The 20,533-nt window shown below is 41.0% G+C and overlaps 1 long non-coding RNA gene across 1 annotated transcript; it reads right to left on the reverse strand.

The window, feature by feature from the left end:
• Positions 1 to 4,428: 4,428 nt before the first annotated feature.
• Positions 4,429 to 20,327, reverse strand: LOC125099149 (uncharacterized). Its single transcript, XR_007127040.1, has 3 exons — positions 19,888 to 20,327; positions 7,771 to 7,897; positions 4,429 to 4,707 (listed from the first exon to the last, which is right to left on the reverse strand). It is a non-coding gene; the product is annotated as an uncharacterized LOC125099149 (long non-coding RNA).
• Positions 20,328 to 20,533: the final 206 nt, after the last annotated feature.

Genomic DNA, 20,533 nt, shown 5'->3' on the forward strand with positions numbered 1-20,533 from the left:
GTATACAGTGGGGCACCTGGGTGGCTCAATGTGTTAAGCGTCTGCCTTCAGCTCAGGTCATGATTCAAGGGTCCTGGAATCGAGCCCCACATTCGGCTCACTGCTCAGCGAGGAGCCTGCTGCTGCCCTTGCTCCCCCTGCTCTCTTTTTCTCTCTGAAATACATAAATAAAATCTTAAAAAAAGAAAAAAGTATACGATTTCTGGTATCCTCAACCCCATTTGCTAAGGAACCACGTTATCCAGCAATCTGCTGTCAAGTTAATTGGAAAATAGATGCCCCTTGGCATCTAGAAATGGCAGTTCTAGAACCAATTAACTCTGGATTAAAGAATGACAGTTTTAAGAATGGTGAGTTTGTATAAGTGAGTTTCTGAGAGATGGGAGAGCTTACAGGAGAAAAGATGATCTCCTCCCTGACGTGCTATTTTGCAAAATTTCAAGCACCGAGAAACAGGTTAGAGGAGCACAGAGACCACCCTCCACTTTCATCCAGATCCACCAATTGTTCACTTTGCCGCATTTGCCTTTTACCAAGAAAGCTGACTTTAAGAGTGATTTTAATTAGGCCTTTCATTTATAATTATTTTCCTTTAAAAAAATTTTTACTTACTTATTTGAGGGAGAGAGAGAGAGCATGAACAGGCAGAAGCAGCAGAGGGAGAGGAGGAAGCAGGCTCCCCACTGAGCAAGGAACCTGATGCGGGGCTCGATCCCAGGACTCTGGGATCATGACCTGAGCTGAAGGGAGATGCTTAACACACTGAACCACCCAGGTGCCCCTATAATTATTTTCCTTTCTAAGTTCCCAATTTGGTGTTTGATCTCTGGTTCCTCTGGACCTTTGGGGAGGAGAAAGGGACTAGGGAACCAGGCGGTCCCAGACGGGATTGATTCTCTTCCCCACTAGCGCCACATCTATATATAATCTTGTTTTCCTTTTCTGGAGGGAAAATTAGTGAAATTCACTTAAACTCCCCTGGAAACAGAAATTGCTTGTTTAAACATAAAAATATATACACATGGGAAAATGTGTAAGGAAACTATTTTTCTTCAGAAGTTTACTTAAGAGTGTGCTGGTGAGAATATGGTTGGGACAAGGTCCAGGTATTGACGTATTCGGTACTCCAAGTAATGTGCGTCTGTCCAGGGCTGTCCCTGAGGAGTGAGGGCACGTGTCCTGGGGGATGGGGGAGGCTCTGGCATGAATACAGGAGAATCGGGCAGACTCAGCAATCAGTTTCTCAGAAATACGGACATTAGTGCCTTTACTTTATCACTTCTTTGGAGTGATTCCAGGGAATGCCGGTTCCCCAGGAGGGTGACTATATTTTCTTCCCCTCTATAGCTCACCAAAGGTCTGAACTGATGTCTTGCACATAGTAGGAGGTCAAGTGTTTGAAGCCAGGGGTGAAGGGAATGAATGAGGTAAATGTGGATGGAGGTGCTTTGCTTGTGGGGTGGGGGTGGTGTCCCTGTTTTTCTTAGTCCAGACTCCACAAGCTAAATGCTTTGTTTGGCTGCTTTGCTAAGCAGACCTTTTTGCTTTTCTCTATTGATTTCTCACTCTATTAAAATATTGGGCAAGAGTTACACACAGAATTGACAACACATCTGGCCTGTGCTCAGGCCCAGATTGCGTGATAAGGCGGGTTCACTATTTGCTAAGATAAAGCGGAGGTGGAGAGGATCTCATCCCTGTGCACAGCTGAGCGGTCTGCACCTGGGTCTTAAAGACAGAGAGGTGGCCTGGTCAGCAGTGGCAGAGATAGGAAATGGAGCACAGGCTGCTGCTTTTTAGTGTGCATTAATGTCTTGTTTACCTTCTATTTATACTCTATTTTGTTATGTGTTGAAGTTTCAGAAATTCTCACCCTGCTGAGGGTCTAGGCCGATTTTTGGTTATAATCAGGCCTTTGAAGGGTGCCTCAGTGGGTTAATGGTCTGCCTTCGGTTCAGGTGAGGATCCCAGAGTCCTGGGATCCAGCCCCACATTGGGCTCTCCACTCGGCAGGGAGCCTGCTTCTTCCTCTCCCTCTGTGATCACTCTCGCTGTCACTATTTCTCAAATAAATAAATCAAATCTTGAAAAATAATAATCAGCCCTTTGCTTGTGGCACAATGAATTAACCATTCATTTCATAGTTTTCTAGTTCTGGAGGATGCAGTTGTAATGCCCACCACCTCTTAAGATTTCTGCTCAATTATAATTAGGTCAGGCTGCTTGTCTCATAAATAATTAAAGCTTGTTGCCAAAGAAATAGCATTGAAACATAGGACTTCTTTCAATCAAACAGGGTTCAATTCAACTCAATTTAGATAGTCCCAATTCATAAATAATATGTTCCAAAGATGCACTGTGAATAGAATATTTGGGACTCTGAACATATTTTATTGAAAAAAGCTATGTTATAAATGGGATTTAAATTCTCAGAGAAACAAACAAAAGCTAATTTCATCCATAATAACACATGGGTCATTCTGTTTTGAATAATTTTGCAATGCAAAAGGAAAGAGAGGGGGAAATGTTGAAATGTGAATATTTTAAATTGCAAACAGATGTCTTAGCAGAGGATGGGAGATGGAATATGAAGAATCTGAAGAGGTCATCTGGATACTTTCGAAGGAGGCGCTTTTCCAGGAGATCGTTTAGAATCACAGTCTCCAAGTTATGGATGTTGACTTACTTTATCGCTGAGGAAAACAAGAAACAGAAATTTATTTCTGATTTTACCTCAAAGCTTATCCATTTAATTTACTTCTGCTCATCTGTGTCACTAGTGGTAAGGATGCGGTGGGAGAAGAATCATGGAATGGAAAGAGGGATTTGAGAAAATGTGACGGGTCAGTGTATTTGTTCTCGAAGGTTGCCGTACAAAATACCACACACTGGGAGGTTGGCAGTCATAGATCAAGGTGTTGGCAGGTTTGGTTTCCCTCATGCCTCTCTCCCTGGCTTGCAGATGGCCATCACTACCCTTTGTCCTCCCATAGTCTTTCTTCTGTTAACACACATTGCTGGTGTCTCTTCCTCTTTTTCTAAAGAATGAGTCATGTTGGATTAGGGCTCCACCCATATGACCTCTTTTAACCCTAATTATCTCAAACTCCCATCTCCAAATAGTCACATTCTAAGGAACTGGGGGTAAGGGCCTCAAGATACAAATTTTGGGGTGGGGGACATAATTGAGTTCATACCAGAATGGAAAGTGAAAGAAAGCAAGAAATAAGTTAAAAAGAGTTGTATGTGGCCGATGTGACCAATGAACAAGGCAGGGCATACAGAGCAGTTGTTGGGAAGGATGGCTGGGAGCTTTGGCATGGAGACATGGAGTGGGGGACAGGGTTCCTGAATCACCCTGACCTGGCCTTCTGTACAAATGTGTGTGGGGGTGGGGTGGGGTGGGGAGGGCAATGACTAAGACACCTCAATTCTCATTCCCATGAATTTTACTTTTTCCTTAGTGGCCCAAAATACCAATGCCATCACGTACAGGTTCTGTAAAGACTTTTCTCCCATTTTGAACCCCGTGAACCAGAAGTTGTATGAGATAGCCGTGCAGCCCCCAGGGAGGGCATACTTCCCAGTACCCATTTCAGGCATGGCGCTCAGATAACAATGGCCATGGAATTCCTTCTCAGTGTGATCCAACACTAATTAAGGAGTTTCCACATTAACACTAGAAGGTCTTCCCGGTGTTCCGCATGGGAATTTCAGAATGGTTGTAACTCTTTCCTGTATGTCTCCCACTTTTTCCTATTCTAAATAGAGGAGTGTTTTCTTGCACTTCCTCTATGCCTACTTCACCCTGGTTCATCAGTCCAGGGTGTGTCCTTTTAGTTCACAGATGTTTAGATCAAAAGGAGGTATCTCCAACGTGATGGAGTCCATGTCAGAGACCCCAGACTTTCAGCTGGAAGTGGGTTTACAGTCCTCTAGGGAGCCTCCCTTGGGAAGGGGTCATGTGTTCTATGAATGAGAAGAACAAAAGAATTGTTAGAGGTGCTCAGAGGGTAGATTGTTGCAGAGACAATGCTATAGGTCTTAAAATTCCATCTCATCGTTCTCTTTCTAGACACATGGGATATTACCTGGTCTGGCTTCTGTTGTGGTGAAGTTGGGGCCAGGTGACTGGGTTAGCAGAAGGTTAACAGGATGAGGTCACTAGTGCTGTCAGTCACTCCCAGGCTGACTTTAAGGAAACTTCTTCAGGATTGGCCACTTCTCTTTTCCCTCGCTGTGGTGACTGCAGATCACACATTGGAGGCCAGTATGTGACGGACAAGGGCTGCTTGACTCGCCTTAGGTGTTGCATCAGTGAGAAATAAATGTACATTATTGTATATATGCCACCAAAACACGGGCATATCCCAGCCTTTTCTAATACTGAAAGCGCCTCACTGTTGTATGTTTTCCTCCTTATTTACTTCCTTTCCAACCTTCCTTGACATTTGCTTTCATAAAGACTTATCTTAAATTCCAACCGGTCCCATGTGCTAACTCATTCCAAATAGTCCCCCACATACCTTGTTTCCCAAAAGTTTACAGCAACTTCACAAAGTTCTATTCTGAGGCTTTGCTTCTCAGTTCTCAGATGAGGGTAGCTCTGTGCTCCACTCTAGCTCCCCTCAGAATCAAAGTCAAGGGAAGGGATGGTCAGCTGGGCAGGTGCCTTGGTAGGCAACCCATGAGGGCCAATGGAAAACACTGAAATGCAAAAAAGTGAAGAGAATTGTATTTACCAAAATTCCTCTAATCCTTTGATCAGCTCTTTGTGAAGGGAACAGGAATGAGACCCCCAAGCAGCACATTCCAGTAATGGCTGGTGTTAGGTCAATTGCTTTCTAGGGAAAGAGGTGTGCAACCCTGAGACGAGGAAAGAGGCTAAGAAGCACCAGCAACAACTCTTTCTCAGCCCTTTCTCCCATTCAGCGCTTAGCTCTCCTCTTAGAACATAGGTGACAGCTTGATGTGATCTGATCCTGACCCTTTCTGCTTTGTGATCCACTTACCCATTTGTTCAGTGCCCCAAGAGTAAGAAAGATGGCATAAATATCTTCACATAAGGAGGCCTCTCCCCACTCCCATCACCCAATGGATAAGCCGGTATTTGTGGGATTAGTAGGGTCACAGAACAAATCTTTGTCTCATCTGGTACCTCGTATTTACAGACGGGCCATGGGTCTTTTAGCAGCTAATTATAGCAAATATCATAACTACCGAGAGCCTATAGCATTCCTGCAATAAGATGGACCCCTGTTGAACTGCTGGACTAATCCAACATGATGTTAGCCTGACACATGAGAACAAGGCAAGGTGAAATTATGAAGTGAAGCTTATCTTTGGTGGTCCCCTCCTCATTTTCCTATGTCCATCTTTGACTCACGAATGAGTCAAGAGTTGCTGAGAATTCAGCCTGCCTGGACATGGTGCCGGGAATGGTAATTTACAGAGACGAAAGACCCAATCCTGCTTTCGAAGAGTTCAGAGTTGAGCTCAATTGTTTCAGAAGTCCAGACAGATCAAATTCCAACACTGCATATACCTAAGACTGGATTTAAAATAACATGATGCATTTTTTGAGGGGAGGAGCAAGTATTTAAAATGTAACTTCTAATTTCCAAGCGAACGGACCTCATCCTATATCAGAGGATTTCAAGTGGCAGATGGATGAGGCTGTCTTCCTAAGGCCCTGCAGTTGGGCCTGGAGACAAATGTCCTTTGGAGGCTGGCCCTGTTTCAGGGACACGAAAGTTGCCTCTTCTATTTGACTGCTCACTTACAAAACAAGCTTTTTGCTTTATTCATCAAAAAATTGTTTGCCCTTATCAACCCTCATGTGCCATATAAATCCTGTAAAGCAACCCTAGGCCCTCAGTGCTCCAAACTAACAACTTTCACCGGACGTCTTCCAATGCTGTCTCATGGTGTTTGAAATTTTGGCAGGAGATGTAGGGTCAACAGTTGCTTGCGAAGTATTCACCTTGGTTACTCTTGGTGAAATGATGTAACCGTTGCTCCATCTTTGGTACATCAGCCTTTTTTTTTTTTTTTTTTTTTTTTTTTTTTGTAAGTAGGCTCCACACTGGGCATGAACTTATGACCCTGAGATCAAGATCTGAGCTAAGATCAAGAGTCTAACACCTAACCGACTGAGCCACTCAGACAACCCTTGGTAAATCAGCTTTTGAATCTAAAGTCATTTGAGGGCAGTGGCAAGGCTGATGGGTAAGAATGTAAAAAACTGAAGCCCTGCCCCAACAAGGCATGGTTAACATGCATGTGCACACACATACAATTTAAGTAAACTTTTGCATCTTCTATTTAAAAAGAGCAAGGAAAAGGTATTTTCATAGAATGAACAATCTCCAGGCTTGATGGCAAACTAAACATGATCCAAGCCAAAGGACTTTGAGGATAAACAAAAGAACAACAAAACCAAACAGGTTAACTGGCCCCTTGGTACTCAAAGATGTTTCTAAGACCACATCAACTTATAAATACCACTGCCACGTAGGATTCCTCTATAAAATATGCTTGCTGCAAAGCATTAACATATTGATGTTGGGCTGATGTTCAGGTGTCCACCCACTAGGTAAGTGCCTTGCTCTTGCACAAGAGTATCAGTTGGCATAACCATGATTACTAAATGTTCTGGATGGTGGAGGGGCCCTCCTAGATATCCAACAAAATTGTGATGGTAAATCCTCAAAGGAGGGGATTCTCTCGTGATTATGGGGCAAAGACTAAAGGAACAGAGGCTGATAACTCATGGTTCATATACATCCTTGGCTTCTATTGATAAATATGTTAAAGAGTTTCTTAGCTCAAATTCATTTACAATATGTACAAATCAGATGGACAAGACCATCATAGTCCCTCACCATTTCTAAGCTAACCTGATAAATACAAAAAAATTTAGTGAACCTGAATGAAAATCATTTGATCATTTTGTAGGAATCTAGGGGAAAGTTTCAGGTCAGAATATGTTCATTGTACCAGATGAGAAAATTATAAATAGATATCCTGTACACAGACACACTCACAGATTCACACACACACACACACACGAAAAAGAGAAAAGAAAGTGGAAAAAAAAAAAAAAGACACTGAAAACACCAGATGGGAAAGGCAGACTGGGTTGCCCTATGGGTGATTCTTCCTACTACACAATCTCATGGAGCCTATACCATACAGAGTGATCACTCCTCAGTAACCAAAAGTTGTCCACATAATCCCAGTGAGTTAGGCATGACAAATGGGTTTCTTTGAGAGAGGAATTCAATATCAGGAAGCAGTGAAGAAATTTAGAATTTCAGAGTCTGTGATACATTAAAAAAAAAATCAATCATGAAGTTGTTACAGAAGTAATTCTGCTTAAATAGGAACAAAAAGACTTGCTTGGAATAAGCCATCAATACAAGCGCCACAAATAGCTAAGTGCTGCTGCTAACTACAGGCTTTATTAAGAAAGGCAAATTCTCTTTGTGTATTAAGGAGGACACATGTTGCATGGAGTACTGGGTGTTACGCACAAAAAATGAATCATGGAACACTACATCAAAACCTAATGATGTACTGTATGGTAACTAACATAATATAATAAAAAAATAAAAATTACAAAAGAAAGAAATACAAATTTTCATTGTAATATCTTGTATTATTTAAACAAAACAAAACAAAAAACCCCCCAGTATAGTATAGCGGTTGTATTGTTGCAATATAGCAAATTACCCCCAAACTTAGTAGCTTATGATAATATTAACTCACAGTTTCTACCAGCCAGGAGTCCAGACCTCTTAGTGGGGTACCTGTGGCTCAAGGTCTTCCCCAAGGTTGCAGTCATCTCAAGGTCAGACTGGGGCTGAAGAATCTGCTGCCAGGCTCACTCCCATAGCTGTTGGCAGATTTAGAAATTTGTATTCAGTTTATTCCTGTGGGCTTCTCTACAGGGCTCTTGCGTGCCATGGAGTCTGGCTTTCCCTGCATGAGTCACCCGAGAGAGCGAGAAGAAGTGCCTCAAATGGAACCTGCCATTGTTTTATATCCTAACCTCAGAAGTAATATCTCGTCACTTCTGTTGTTCTATTTATTAGAGGCAAGTCAAAATCTTCAGCTCCCACATGGGGGCCTGAAGGTCAGAAGGCAGGGATCACTGGGGCCATTTTAGGGGCTAAAACAGGGGCTAGCAGTCTGATTCTGGAACCAGGATACCTGCATTTGCTTCTCAGCTTTTCCACTTAACTAGCCTCATGATCTCGATCTCTCTGTGGCTCAATTTCCTTACCTTTGAAAAGGAGATAACAAAGCAGTCACCTCACAGAGGTGCCACGAGTCATCAGTGAGTACTTAAAGCACTGCACAGCAGCCCTAAATGAGCCTTATAGAAATCGTGATTATTATTACAAGAGATTGCTTAATGCTCCAGGTTTCAGAATATCATGGGGGATAAGAATGAGAACTTCCTGTACGGGTTTACATAGTAGGTAATATCTTTGTCATGTGCGTGATCCACAGAGGGGTAGTAGTGAAAGAAAACCAAAATGGCAGAACTATAAATGGCTGCCCAGAGAGAGCATGGCCAGCGTGCCACTCTCATGGTAGAGGACCGTGGATGGACAGCGAGATGTTGACGGGAGGAACTTAAAATCTCACCACGAAAGTCCCACAAGTTGAAATTCTCAGAACCCACAGAGCAGCAGCTTTGTCCTGTTTCTGATGGTCCTCTATCTCTACTCCTAAGAAGAGGATAGGGGATGGGGAACCTCTTGACTTTGCCCTTCAGAAAAAATATATTTGAGAACTGCCCAAGGTTACAGAATTCCAATAGAACTAAAGTCAAAGTAAACATATCTTTGCAAGTCATTATTGATTTTAGGGTACAGGTATGCCTCCCACCAGCCCTGAAAACCATGCAATTGCCAGCAAAGAAAACAGTCTTGTGATTGACCTGTGAGGCTGGAAAGTGTAGGAACAAGAGAAATCAGAGGTCAACCTCCAACTTCTTAATAAGGATCATCACATAAGACACAGAGGCACATCTCCTAGAATACATCTTTTTCAAGTCATAGCAGGAATGAGGATTCCAAAGAGGTTCCAACCCTTTACTCCAACCCCCCAACCCATGAGAATATCCAGGAGAATGGAATCACCTAGAAGTAATTACAATTAATGAAATTTAGTGACAGGAAGTGACAGGAATTCTATTAAGATTTTCATAGATCACATCTCTTGATTTATTACATCAGATTGAACTCTCCGGTGTCTAATTCCACCCAGTATTTTGAACTGGGACTACTACTAATGGTAAATGGATTGCCTGCTTACTATGGGTTAGATAGACACTGCACTGAGGGCTCTCACAGATTGCCTCACCTGTCTCTCTCGATTGCTGTATGAGGTTTATACTGTTATATCTTTTTTGTTGTTGTTGTTCTGGATGAGGACACTAAGATTGAGAGAAATTAAGTGACTCATGGCCAGGAATGATCTGTGCCCTGAAAGCCTTAGTGCAAAGCCCCAAACACCTGCTACTGTTGGCGAGAAGGGAAAGGCAGATGAAGTTTAGGAACAGCTGGTTGTGGGATGGGAGTGTGCTGAGGATGGATGATTAATTTTGGATGTTCCAGCAGGGCCAGATCACAACAGACCAGCACTCACATGCTAAGGATGTTGGGAAGCCACAAGCTACGTCTCAGCTCACTAGCCCTTAATTAGATGGCAAAGGAACGCTTTCTGAGGAAAGAAGGATCAGAGGCATGCCAGCTGACTTTGACAAAGCAGGTAAGGGGAGACAAGTGGAGCACCCCTTTTCCTGCTGTCCCAGCCCTCTGTGAGCAGAAGGAGGGAAGCAGGACAGGGGATGGTCATTGGGACAGAGGAATCAGACACATGGAGCTGTATCATCAGAGATACCGTGAAAAGATGACAACACACAGTGGCTCTGCTTGTGTTATGTTCTGGCTGAGAACATGGCAAAGTAAGGCTTGGTAACTGCAATAAAAACTCCCACTCAGAAAAAGAGGACACCAAGCAGCCATTGCTTCTCTACAAAGATGGAATCTTTCAGGGCAGGGGCTGTAAGGATTGTGTATCTGGTGGCGTGTATGCAGCCCCTCAAGAAGGCCTTGATCAGGTTCTCGGTGGAGAATCCCTTGTCCGTGTTCTCCAGGCCCTGGGATCCCCTCATGACAGGGTGTTCATCGTCCTCGTGGTTATATCTGAAGTGGGCTCTGGGGAGTCTGAGTTCCTCGAAGGCTGCTAAAGTCAGTGAGGAGCTGAAGGTTGTTCAGTTATGTCCTGAAGTGACTTTACTTCCTGCCATGTGGAGAAGGCCAGGATACAGAAAGAGAGAAGGATGAGGCTGGCAGACAAGAGAAAAGTAGATATTCAAGAGAGGTCTTGATGCCATTTGAATTCCTGGTCCAGCTGCTCCTGCAGCTCAGATACATGCTTCCCTTTCTACTCCTTAGATTTTCTTTAGATTCTCTGAGATGCCCCGAGGCCTTGGCAACCAAGAGTCTTCACTGATATAATCCTAGAATGAATCCAACCAGTGAGGTATTCCAACCAATGTCATAGACACTCAAGTTCTTTGGCCTGGACTAGAGTTCTAATAATTTTTGTCCCATTTTTATTAGATAACACCCATTAACATTACCAAGGCAAGAGCAAAAACAAACAAAAAAGCACCCTCTCAGAAAAACCCCCAATATTGTGGCTGACTTTTGAGCAGATGTATTTACTTAAGAGGGATAAGAAATGACAGTAAGTCATAATGCAATGGCTCTAGATACCCTGATCTTGCTCCAGAAGGTCAGGTAAATTTGTATCAATAATAAAAACATGCATAAAACATAGGTAGGTTAAACAAATGTGGTAGACACATATGATGGAATACCACTCAATTTTTAAAAGGAAGGAAATTCTGACACATGCTACAACACATATGAATCTCGAGGACATTATGCTAAGTGAAATGAGCCAGTCACGAGAAACAGATACTGTACAATCCCACTCACATGAGGTACTTCGAGAAGTCAAATTCAAATAGTGGCAGAAAAGAGAATTGTGGTTGCTAGGGACTGGGGGAGGGGGCCATAGGGAGTTGTTGTCTAAGGGATACAGAATTTTAGTTTTGTGACATGAAAAGAGTTCTGGAAATTGGTTGCCCAACAATATAAATGTACTTAACACTACTAACTGTGCACTTAAAAATGGTTAAGATGGTAAATTTTATTGTGTATTTTACCAAAATTACAAAAAAAAAAAATCAACTGGTGAGACAATGTTCTAGAGCATTGCTGTTGTTAGAAAACGAATACATTTTTTGATAGATTAGTCTAGATATTAGACTAGATGACCTTCTAACCTGGATGCTTAAAAATGTGATGATAGCTATTAGCTAGGCTGGTCATTTTTTATTTTTTCCCTTAACTTGGTACACATAGAAAAATTATTCTATTTTAGACACATGAGGGTAACTGGAAGGGCCTGCTTGAAGCTGGAAGTCATTGGTTGTGGAGTTGGGCTGAGGGCTCTAACTATTCCAGCACTCAGCCAGCTTTCCCAGTCCTGTCTGTCTCTGCACTCTAGTCACCTATTCATGGTACACCTGCTGGGCAGCTCCCATTTGCGGGGCCTGGTCACAGAACAATTACCTCTGTCAATGGCTAGATTCCAAAGGTGACAAATCAAGTTTGTGTAACCTGTAGCTCTGAAAAGATGGAGCAGTTCTGCACTGGTTGTTGTTGTTTTGTAGCCTGATGATTTTATCTGCAAAGCCTTGAACATCAAGGCAATGTCCTCAGATGCTACTCTAGACTGAAAATAAGAAGGCACCTTAGTTGCTTATTAAACTCAATAAAACACAACTACCAGACTCTGAGACATGATTTTTCACATTCAGTGTGACTGTTGGATACAAACATAAACATTAGTTCTTTTTGGAAGAATTTTTATTTCTTCTCCCTATCCAACCACCCACAATATTAATGAAATAACTTATCCTAACCTGAAGTGGGAATTTTCTGAAGCCACATTAACAAGGAAAGTGGATCCTTAAAATAGGGCATTCACATTGTGCTATGTTATTCCACATTATATTACATTAGGGTATGCTTACCTCCAAAACAAAGATACAATTTCTCTGTATCTTAGATCAAATCCTGCCTATGTTACTCTTCCAATCCATTATGGCTTTCTGAAATGTCATTTGAGGTAAAAAGGTTGGAGAGTGATGTTTCTGGAAAATGAACTTGTGGCCAACTAAAGATGATACTCTTCTCTTTGAGAGGTGGAGTCAGTTCCCCTCCCCTTGAGTCTGGGTGGGCCATGATTTGTTTGGCCAGAAGTGAAACTGGGTTATAAAATGCTGGGCTAGAAGCAGAGTTGCCCTCACAGAAAGCCTGCTTTCTGCATATAATAGGTTACATCCATCTACGAGCTTGGATATGCCCAAACAGTTCTAAGATAACTCATTCAAAGGAAAATTCAACTAATCCTTTTTTTAAAAAAAGATTTTATTTCTTTATTTGACAGACAGAGATCACAAGTAGGCAGAGAGAGGGGGGGGAAGCAGGTTCCCTGCTGAGCAGAGAGCTCGATGTGGGGCTCCATCCCAGGACCCTGAGATTATGACCTGTGCCGAAGGCATAGCCTTAACCCACTGAGCCACCCAGGCACCCCTCAAATAATTCTTAATTAAGGATATAAATGACTAACATGTTGTCTCTATATTTGGTTTCTCTCTTGCCATTCTGATCACAATCCTCAAGAAATCATCAAAACATTCCAAAGGTGGAAGAATCTTCAGGAGGACTGATCTACATTGATTTTCTATTTCGGGAGAAATCAGTAGGCTTCTAAGTCAGCATGTTATTATTATGGTTGAATGTCGACAGGAGCTTTGGAGATGACTCTAAGATCATGACAGTTATCAACAGAATAGCTTTATTTTTCATCGAATTCTACTTATTTAAAAAGTGCTAGACCCCTTAAGATGTAAACAAATTTTAGAAAAACTGAAAAGAATGATCCCTATTTCACAGAGAGTGGTCAGGAAAGCAAGAAAGTCCTCAAAACAATAGACAGCAGAGGCATAATCATTTCTTATGTTGTTTAGCACTTTAGAGGGATGAAGTGATTTGCCCAGTGTCCCACTGATGGCAAGTGGTGGAAAAAAGACAAGGCTGTGGGTTATAGTCATTTCCTTCCTCTAAGCCATGCTGTGTCTATATACCACATTGCTTCTACAGAAACCCATATGAGACATGAACATTTGAGAAATAGATAACTTTTTAACAGTTTTTTTAAAATTTAATTTTATTTATTTGACAGAGATCACAAGCAGACAGAGAGGCAGGCAAAGAGAGAGGAGGAAACAGGTTCCCTGCTGAGCAGGGAGCCCTGACGTGGGGCTTGATCCCAGGACTCTGGGATCATGACCTGAGCCGAAGGCAGAGGCTTAACCAACTGAGCCACCCAGGCGCCCCTGAGAAATAGATAACTTTAAATTTTAAACACGTAACCCAACAAGCTCATTGCCATGGTGTTAATCTACCAAAACTTAATTGAAAAACTGGTTCAAGCATCTGAAGGCACAGGACATGCTATTTTTGTTGGTTGCTTAATTGAAGTTCAAAGAAAGATAGCAAGAACTTTCTCCACACCCTAGCCTCCAGTTCACCTTGGGTTCACCTGATATTGGCCACACATTAGGTACTATGTGTTTAAAAAAATCTCTCTCAAAGGAGGACCCCAAAGGTGGTTCTATTGAGATGATATTATTTGAATTGAGATTATTTCCCTCTCCTTGTTTTGTTCACCTTGAAATGGCATACTTTTCAAAGCTTATAAATAATAGGCTTAAACAAAAGGGTAGTTAAACTCATAACTCTATCTCTTGAGACAAAGAATTAATAGAAGTAAAGCGTGCATTGTATATATATTAGAAAATTTGGAAATGGCAAGCATTTTGTCACTGAAGGGGTATAAAGCTTCCAAAGTCAACATAAGCCAGGGGTTATATACATAGCCTGTTCAACTCTGGACCCAATAGCCAAGATCAAGGCCATTTACTGATAAGAGTAGACCTTGAACAGTATTTATCAAGGTCTCTCTCTCTCTCTCTCCCTCTTTTTAAATCACTACAGCTATTTGGGAACATTGAAACCAAACTGCACTTGCACATAACCTTGACCCTGTGTGTTCTACTTCTTGTATTTATTTTGAGGTAGTTCCCTAGTCTTATGTCTATAAACTCTAGGTAAATGGCATTTAAAAAAAAAAAAAACAAAACCTGGGGTGCCTGGGTGGCTCAGTGGGTTAAGCCGCTGCCTTCGGCTCAGGTCATGATCCCAGGTCCTGGGTTCAAGCCCCACATCGGGCTTTCTGCTCAGCGGGGAGCCTGCTTCCTCCTCTCTCTCTGCCTGCCTCTCTGCCTACTTGTGATCTCTCTCTGTCAAATAAATAAATAAAATCTTAAAAAAAAAAAAACCTGATTCTGTAGCCATACTTTCATTAAGAACTCAAACCATTATGTAATGTATGGGGAAAATGCTATCTACAACTTCCAAGGAAAACAAATCCTATGGGATGAACTCCTCACCCTTTTCTACTAAGGACCTCAGTTGGCTTGGTGAAGGGGCCAAATATGTAATTAGACAAAGAAAAGAGGGAACTGGCTTTACCTGGAGAGAAAATTTGGAGTGGTAGGGAGCGCTAACTTCCTACCCAGGAGGAGAAAGCTGGCACGATGGCATAAGCCTGGAGGTGTAGCTGTAGCTCGGGACAAGAGGGCCAAAGAACCTAGGGATGGATGGTGTAGGACTTGCTGAGTGCTCGACTGAAATTGTTGCATTGTTGTGATATTTTTCTCCTCTCCCTCTGCAATCCTCTTTTATTCAAGTTGGCTGCCGAAGGAAAGGTTTGCATGCGGGGTTTTGTTTTTCCTGGGCTTTGGTTTTGGGTGAAGGTAGGGCGATGAAACCATGGAAAGTGTCCAAGTTCGACATCTGTGTCAATATTGTGTAGAATAGGAACCACTTATGAGGACCAGTGGGATGGTTCTTCATAAATCGAACTGATTAATTAGAAGTAAGGAGCTTAGAGTAAGTATGCTCAAGAAGATAAAACCAATGTGGAGAAATGTTGGGAAGGGGTTTTGACTTCCATAGGACATGAAATAGAAGTTAGAACCAATCTCATGTAGAAGTTAGAAGGATGGGAAATCACAGTTACTCCTGGTAGAAGGATTTTACGTGTGTCTCTTGCTTGCGCTCTCTTTCTCTCTCTGAGAGAGATACATAAGTATCTTTACATAACTTTTAATTATCTTACCCTTCGGAGGTACTATTCGCTTCTTTTTGATTTTACAAATGAAGATACTAGAGCTCTGAGTCTCTTTTCTGGGGCCACTTAGGACAAGCAAGAGTGCAAGGGATGAAGCTGAGACCTGACCCCTTGGGGATGGCGAGGGCACAGGGAACCAGAAGCACAATAACGTGCCCCCCCACCCCAATCAATAAACAGCTGACTTTCTTACACTGGAGGTAGAGAGGATCTCTGGTGGCTTGTGATCTAAACAGCTCAGTTTGTCATGTATTAGTGACTCTAACTATATACTGATCTATATATTCAGATCCCTAAAGAAACAAGTAGGAGCTTTTAAAGGAATGAACTGCCTTTACCATATCATCATTTTCATTTAATTTCTCAAAGTGGGTTCTTCATCAGAATTGGTTTTCTTGGGTGAATGTGCTCCAGAAAATAGAATGTTTCTGTTCTTTGCACAGAAATTGCAGGAACAGAAAAAATAAGTGTGATGAAAGAATGGGAAGGAATTCCTCCTCTGCAAATGAGGGACAGGTGGGAGAGGAGGGCAAGTAGCTGTAATCAAATGAGATAGTTAAATACATGGCTGGAAAAGCAAGCAAGCCAGTTATATGCAAATTAGGATCCATTCATCACAACCTCCAGAGACTGAAAAGTCTGAAAATTAGAGATCACAACAAGTATTTTGGATTTAGTTAAGAAAGGAGAGGTTGGGGCGCCTGGGTGGCTCAATCGGTTAAGTATCTGCCTTCAGCTCAGATCAAGATCCCAGGGTACTGGACTGGAGCCCCTTACTGGGCTCCTTGCTTGGAGGGGGGTCTGCTTTTCTCCCTCTGCTGCTCCCCCTGCTTGTGCTCTGTTTCTCTGTCAAATAAATACATAAAATCTAAAGAAAGAGAAAAAGAAAAGGAAGAAAGAAAGGAAGGAAGGGAGGAAGGAAGGAAGGAAGGAAAAAAGAAAGAAGAGGTTAAGGAAGACCTTATCATGGCTGCTTCTGATCATTAAAGGTAATAAAAGTCAGGGCCCACACTTGGGAGAGAATTGGAGAGTGGACAGCAAGGTAGTTCAAGGTTTACACAAAGGACACTTGATTCAGTTTCCCCTGAAGAGCAAGATAAAGGAGTCAGGAAGACAAGAGAAGTATAGGAATGTTCAAGGAGAAAAACTGTTCTCCCTTACATCTCTTTCATGGATAGAAAGAAACAGAATGAGAAACAGTGGGAGGGGGAGAAGGGGAGAGATTGAACAAATGGATGGGAATAAATCAGGCAGGACTATTTTAGGAAATAAACAGCTGAAGGACATTATGAAGAGTCAGTAAGAAAAAAGATATTGTCCTAAATGAACAGTCACCAAATGACACAGTGGCAGGGACTGTTGAATTCTTCAGTGACAAAAAGTCCTAAGAAGAGTGAGTGATTATGTAATCAGAGTACTCAGTGGTGCAGAGATAACAAAAGATAATTTCAGAGTCCTCACAGTGCAGAGGGAACAAAAGAATCTTGAGTGGAAATCAGAATGAAGTCAAGTGAAAGCTTACAACAAAGGAACAAAGAAGAGATTTTTGAAAATTTAGGATAGAAAAATAGATGAACCATCAGGAAGTTAATGGGGAAATTGCAGTAGATAGTTGTTAAACTATGCATCATCTCATCTCATATAATTGCCATTATAACATAACGAGGTAACTCAGGCATAGAGTTTGCATGCCTTGACCAGCTGGTAAATGGTGAAGCCGGGGATCAAACCAAAGCCTATACTCCACGACCATTACCATTTTTGTAATTAACAAGCATTAACATTTTGAATACCTTGTTATGGATTAAAAAGTTTTTTCTTCATAGCTAAAAATATTAATCATATTTCACAAAACTAATCATAATTTTCAATGTGCCCAGTCCATATTTCACAAGTTGCCCTCAAAATACCATCTAGAGTGGGTTTATCCAAATCAGAATCTACTCCAGTGCACATTCCCATAGCTGTATACTTTACCCCTTCTTTACTCTAGAAGAATCTCTTCTTTTCATGATATGGATCTGTCATGTAATACTTTTCATCTTCTAGATTTTTCTGATTCCTTTTTTTTTTGGACAAATTTTAACTTATTCTTTTATATATTTCCTGTTAAGTTAAAGTTACATATAAAGACTTGACAGATTCAAGTCAAATATTTTAGTTGAGAGTACACCATGTGTAGACATATATCTACGCCACAGCCACCCCATTAGAAGATGTGTAGTTCCTAGTTGTTCCACCACTGGGGGTGATAAGTTTGGTCAATGAATTAGGGTGATGATGGCCTTATTCTCCATTGTGCAATCATGGTTTCCCCCTTGTGATGAGAGTATATTTTTTGATGTGCCCTGGGCAAACAACATAGATCAATCATTCGATAATTTTAATATCAGCTGATAATCCTTGTCTGAGATAGTAATTTCATTCGGGACTTCAAATGGTGCAAAATTTTATATTTCTATCATTATCAACATTTATTAGCTGGCATTCTTCTGTAAAGTACAGCTTTCACTTATTGCTAGGACTACTGGTTATTAGAAATAAAGGTCTATGTGAAAGGCAGAGTAAAAGTGTAATGCTTCCCTTTACTTATCAGTTTTCAAACTGAGGAGTTGGTTTAATGGCTTCCTCAAATGGTGACAAAGAAGTTTTAATGGCTCATGTGGTAGTCATGAAGGACTTAGGAAATCTTTGTAGACCCAATGTCTTTTGGTTAACTAAAATCCCCCCCACCTTTTTTAAGATTTTGTTTATTTGACAGAAAGAGAGAGAGCACAAGCAGGAAGAGCTGCAGAGGGAGAGGGAGAAACAGACACAGGACTCAATCCCAGGACCCTGGGATCATGACCCAACCCAAAGGCAGATGCTTAACTGACTGAGCCACCCAGGTGTCCTCAGTTAACTAAAATCTTGATGCCGATTTGGTGTCAGTGGGAATCACATCAGCCCGGCTCTTAAATCCATTCGTCATTGAAAACTTCTTTATTTTTAGTCACAAGATACCCTGGACTCACCTTGTACTTCCCTTTCCTGAACCTGAAACCAGCCATTTCTTGAAGGGGGCTCTGGTGACTTTTTAGTGAGGAAAAATATTAGAGACTGAAATTTGGATAAGAGATGATAAGAAGTTTGTTGGTTTGTTTAGTATTTCCTAAGTAAATCCTGTGGTATTTCCTGTCATCCTATGGTAAATCATTTCTAATCTGACGTTGTTCTTATCATGAATTGTTCCACATCATTAAATATTCTACATTTAAAAAATGTTTTATGAAGACACCATCATTCTTGTTGACTAGATCTGTACAGTTAGACACTAACATACTTTTTTTAAAAAAGCTATTAAACTAGGAACACTGTATTGACATGTGAGATTATCTTTAACCTATTTGTTAACACTATACTTTACCAGCTGGTCTATAACTATTATTAGACTAAAAATGCTTTTAGTAAGAATTCTCAAATTCTTTTACCAGTAGGGTAGTGCCAGAAAGCCATTCCAAAAGGAAGAGGATAAACAACACAAGTTATATCTTCTATGGATTTACTACTGGTTTCCACTGAGTTGTATCATTTGACCATCTTTACCTCCATGATACCAACAAATGGTCAGCATGTTATGTTGGTCAGCACTTAATTCCATGGAAAGAATCAGAATTAAGAACTGGAGGACCACGTTCTAATCTCTGTTCCGGAGATAAGAATATTGGGACTTAGAGAGTTGGTGGTGGAGGCATGATGAGAAGTTTAGGACATCCAACTCTTACACAAATCCTCTCCATTTTAATTTTATAATTCTGCCACTTCTGTTTCTATTAGTGGGCTGGGTGATCATAAAATTGCACACACAATTCTGGAAGAACTGGTGACTGTAAGAATTGAAATTTAAGTAATCAGTTTTCAGTCAAGGAAAACGGGAGGGAATATGATGTGGGTAAAAGAAAAAAAAAAGGACAAACCTTGTAGGGCAATGCATTAAAATGGAAAATGCATTATCAAGGGAGCTAAGACACTTGGGGCATTTTAAATACTTTCCAGGGAGGATGGCCTATGGACATATGACAAACATGTTATACATCTGGGCACTATCACACTGAAAAAACCCCAACACCTATTATATGACATTATCAATATCAATATTTTTCATTTCATGTCATTACATTTCTGAAAATGTGAATTATATTTAGCCCTGTATTCCTTATGTATACTACAGGTCAGAAAAAGCAGTGCTACATGATATTGATGTCTGGGTAATTCCCAGTTCTTATTTTAATAAGTAAATTTTATATTCTTCTTTCACTTTATTTGAACAGCTAAGGGGGAAAGAATGTTGTAAATTTCTTCCCAGGGTCTATACACCCTCTGGTGGAGACAATAAGTAACCAAATTCCCACATACTGATGTAGTATTAACTTGTCAAGGGTACTATAAGATACTGTTTTAACAGCAGCACTTTGAAAACTGTGAAGATCAATGGGGACTGTGGCTTTAGAAATTTCTTGTTAGATGATGACATATGAAAAAAAATTCTTCACTCACTTTTCTACCTCACATGGCTCCTCCTCCACAGACATATGTATTGGTGGGTAGAAATGCATTTCTTCCATCTTCCATGCTGAGTTGTTTTGTAAGACTGGAGTCATTTTGTGAGAGTTAAATTGTAATCAACAATAGCATTTTTGATATTGTTAGTTGCTGCCAGGCAATGATAGGTGCTATAGTAATCTCAATTTTTTTCTTATGTAGAAGGTAATCATCTACCGGCACCCAATCCTCACCTTCCTGCCATGTTTTTTGTTGTTGTTTTTTTAGTACCTATGATTTTTAAAAGCCTGTATGAAGAACTTTTCAGATTTCTAGGTTTATCAACTTTTTGGCTTTCAAGATATTCTGGCTTACAGTTGAGTAAGGATACCAGTGTTCATTCACTAGATCAACATAAAAAAGAATTTGATATTCTTATCTTCAGTTAAAAAAAACAAACATATTCTTATAGTAATAGAGTCAGAGCCCTTCAAATACTCTGCTTTTCTGCCTTATGATTCTTTTTTTAAAGATTTTATTTATTTGTTTATTTGTCAGAGAGAGAGAGAGAGCACAAGCATAAGGGGGAGCATCAGGCAGAGGGAGAGGGAGAAGCAGGCTTTCTGCTGAGCAAGGAGCCTGACGCAGGACTCAATCCCAA

This window comes from Lutra lutra, chromosome 4 (assembly GCF_902655055.1).
Source record: "Lutra lutra chromosome 4, mLutLut1.2, whole genome shotgun sequence".
Lineage (NCBI taxonomy): Eukaryota > Metazoa > Chordata > Mammalia > Carnivora > Mustelidae > Lutra > Lutra lutra.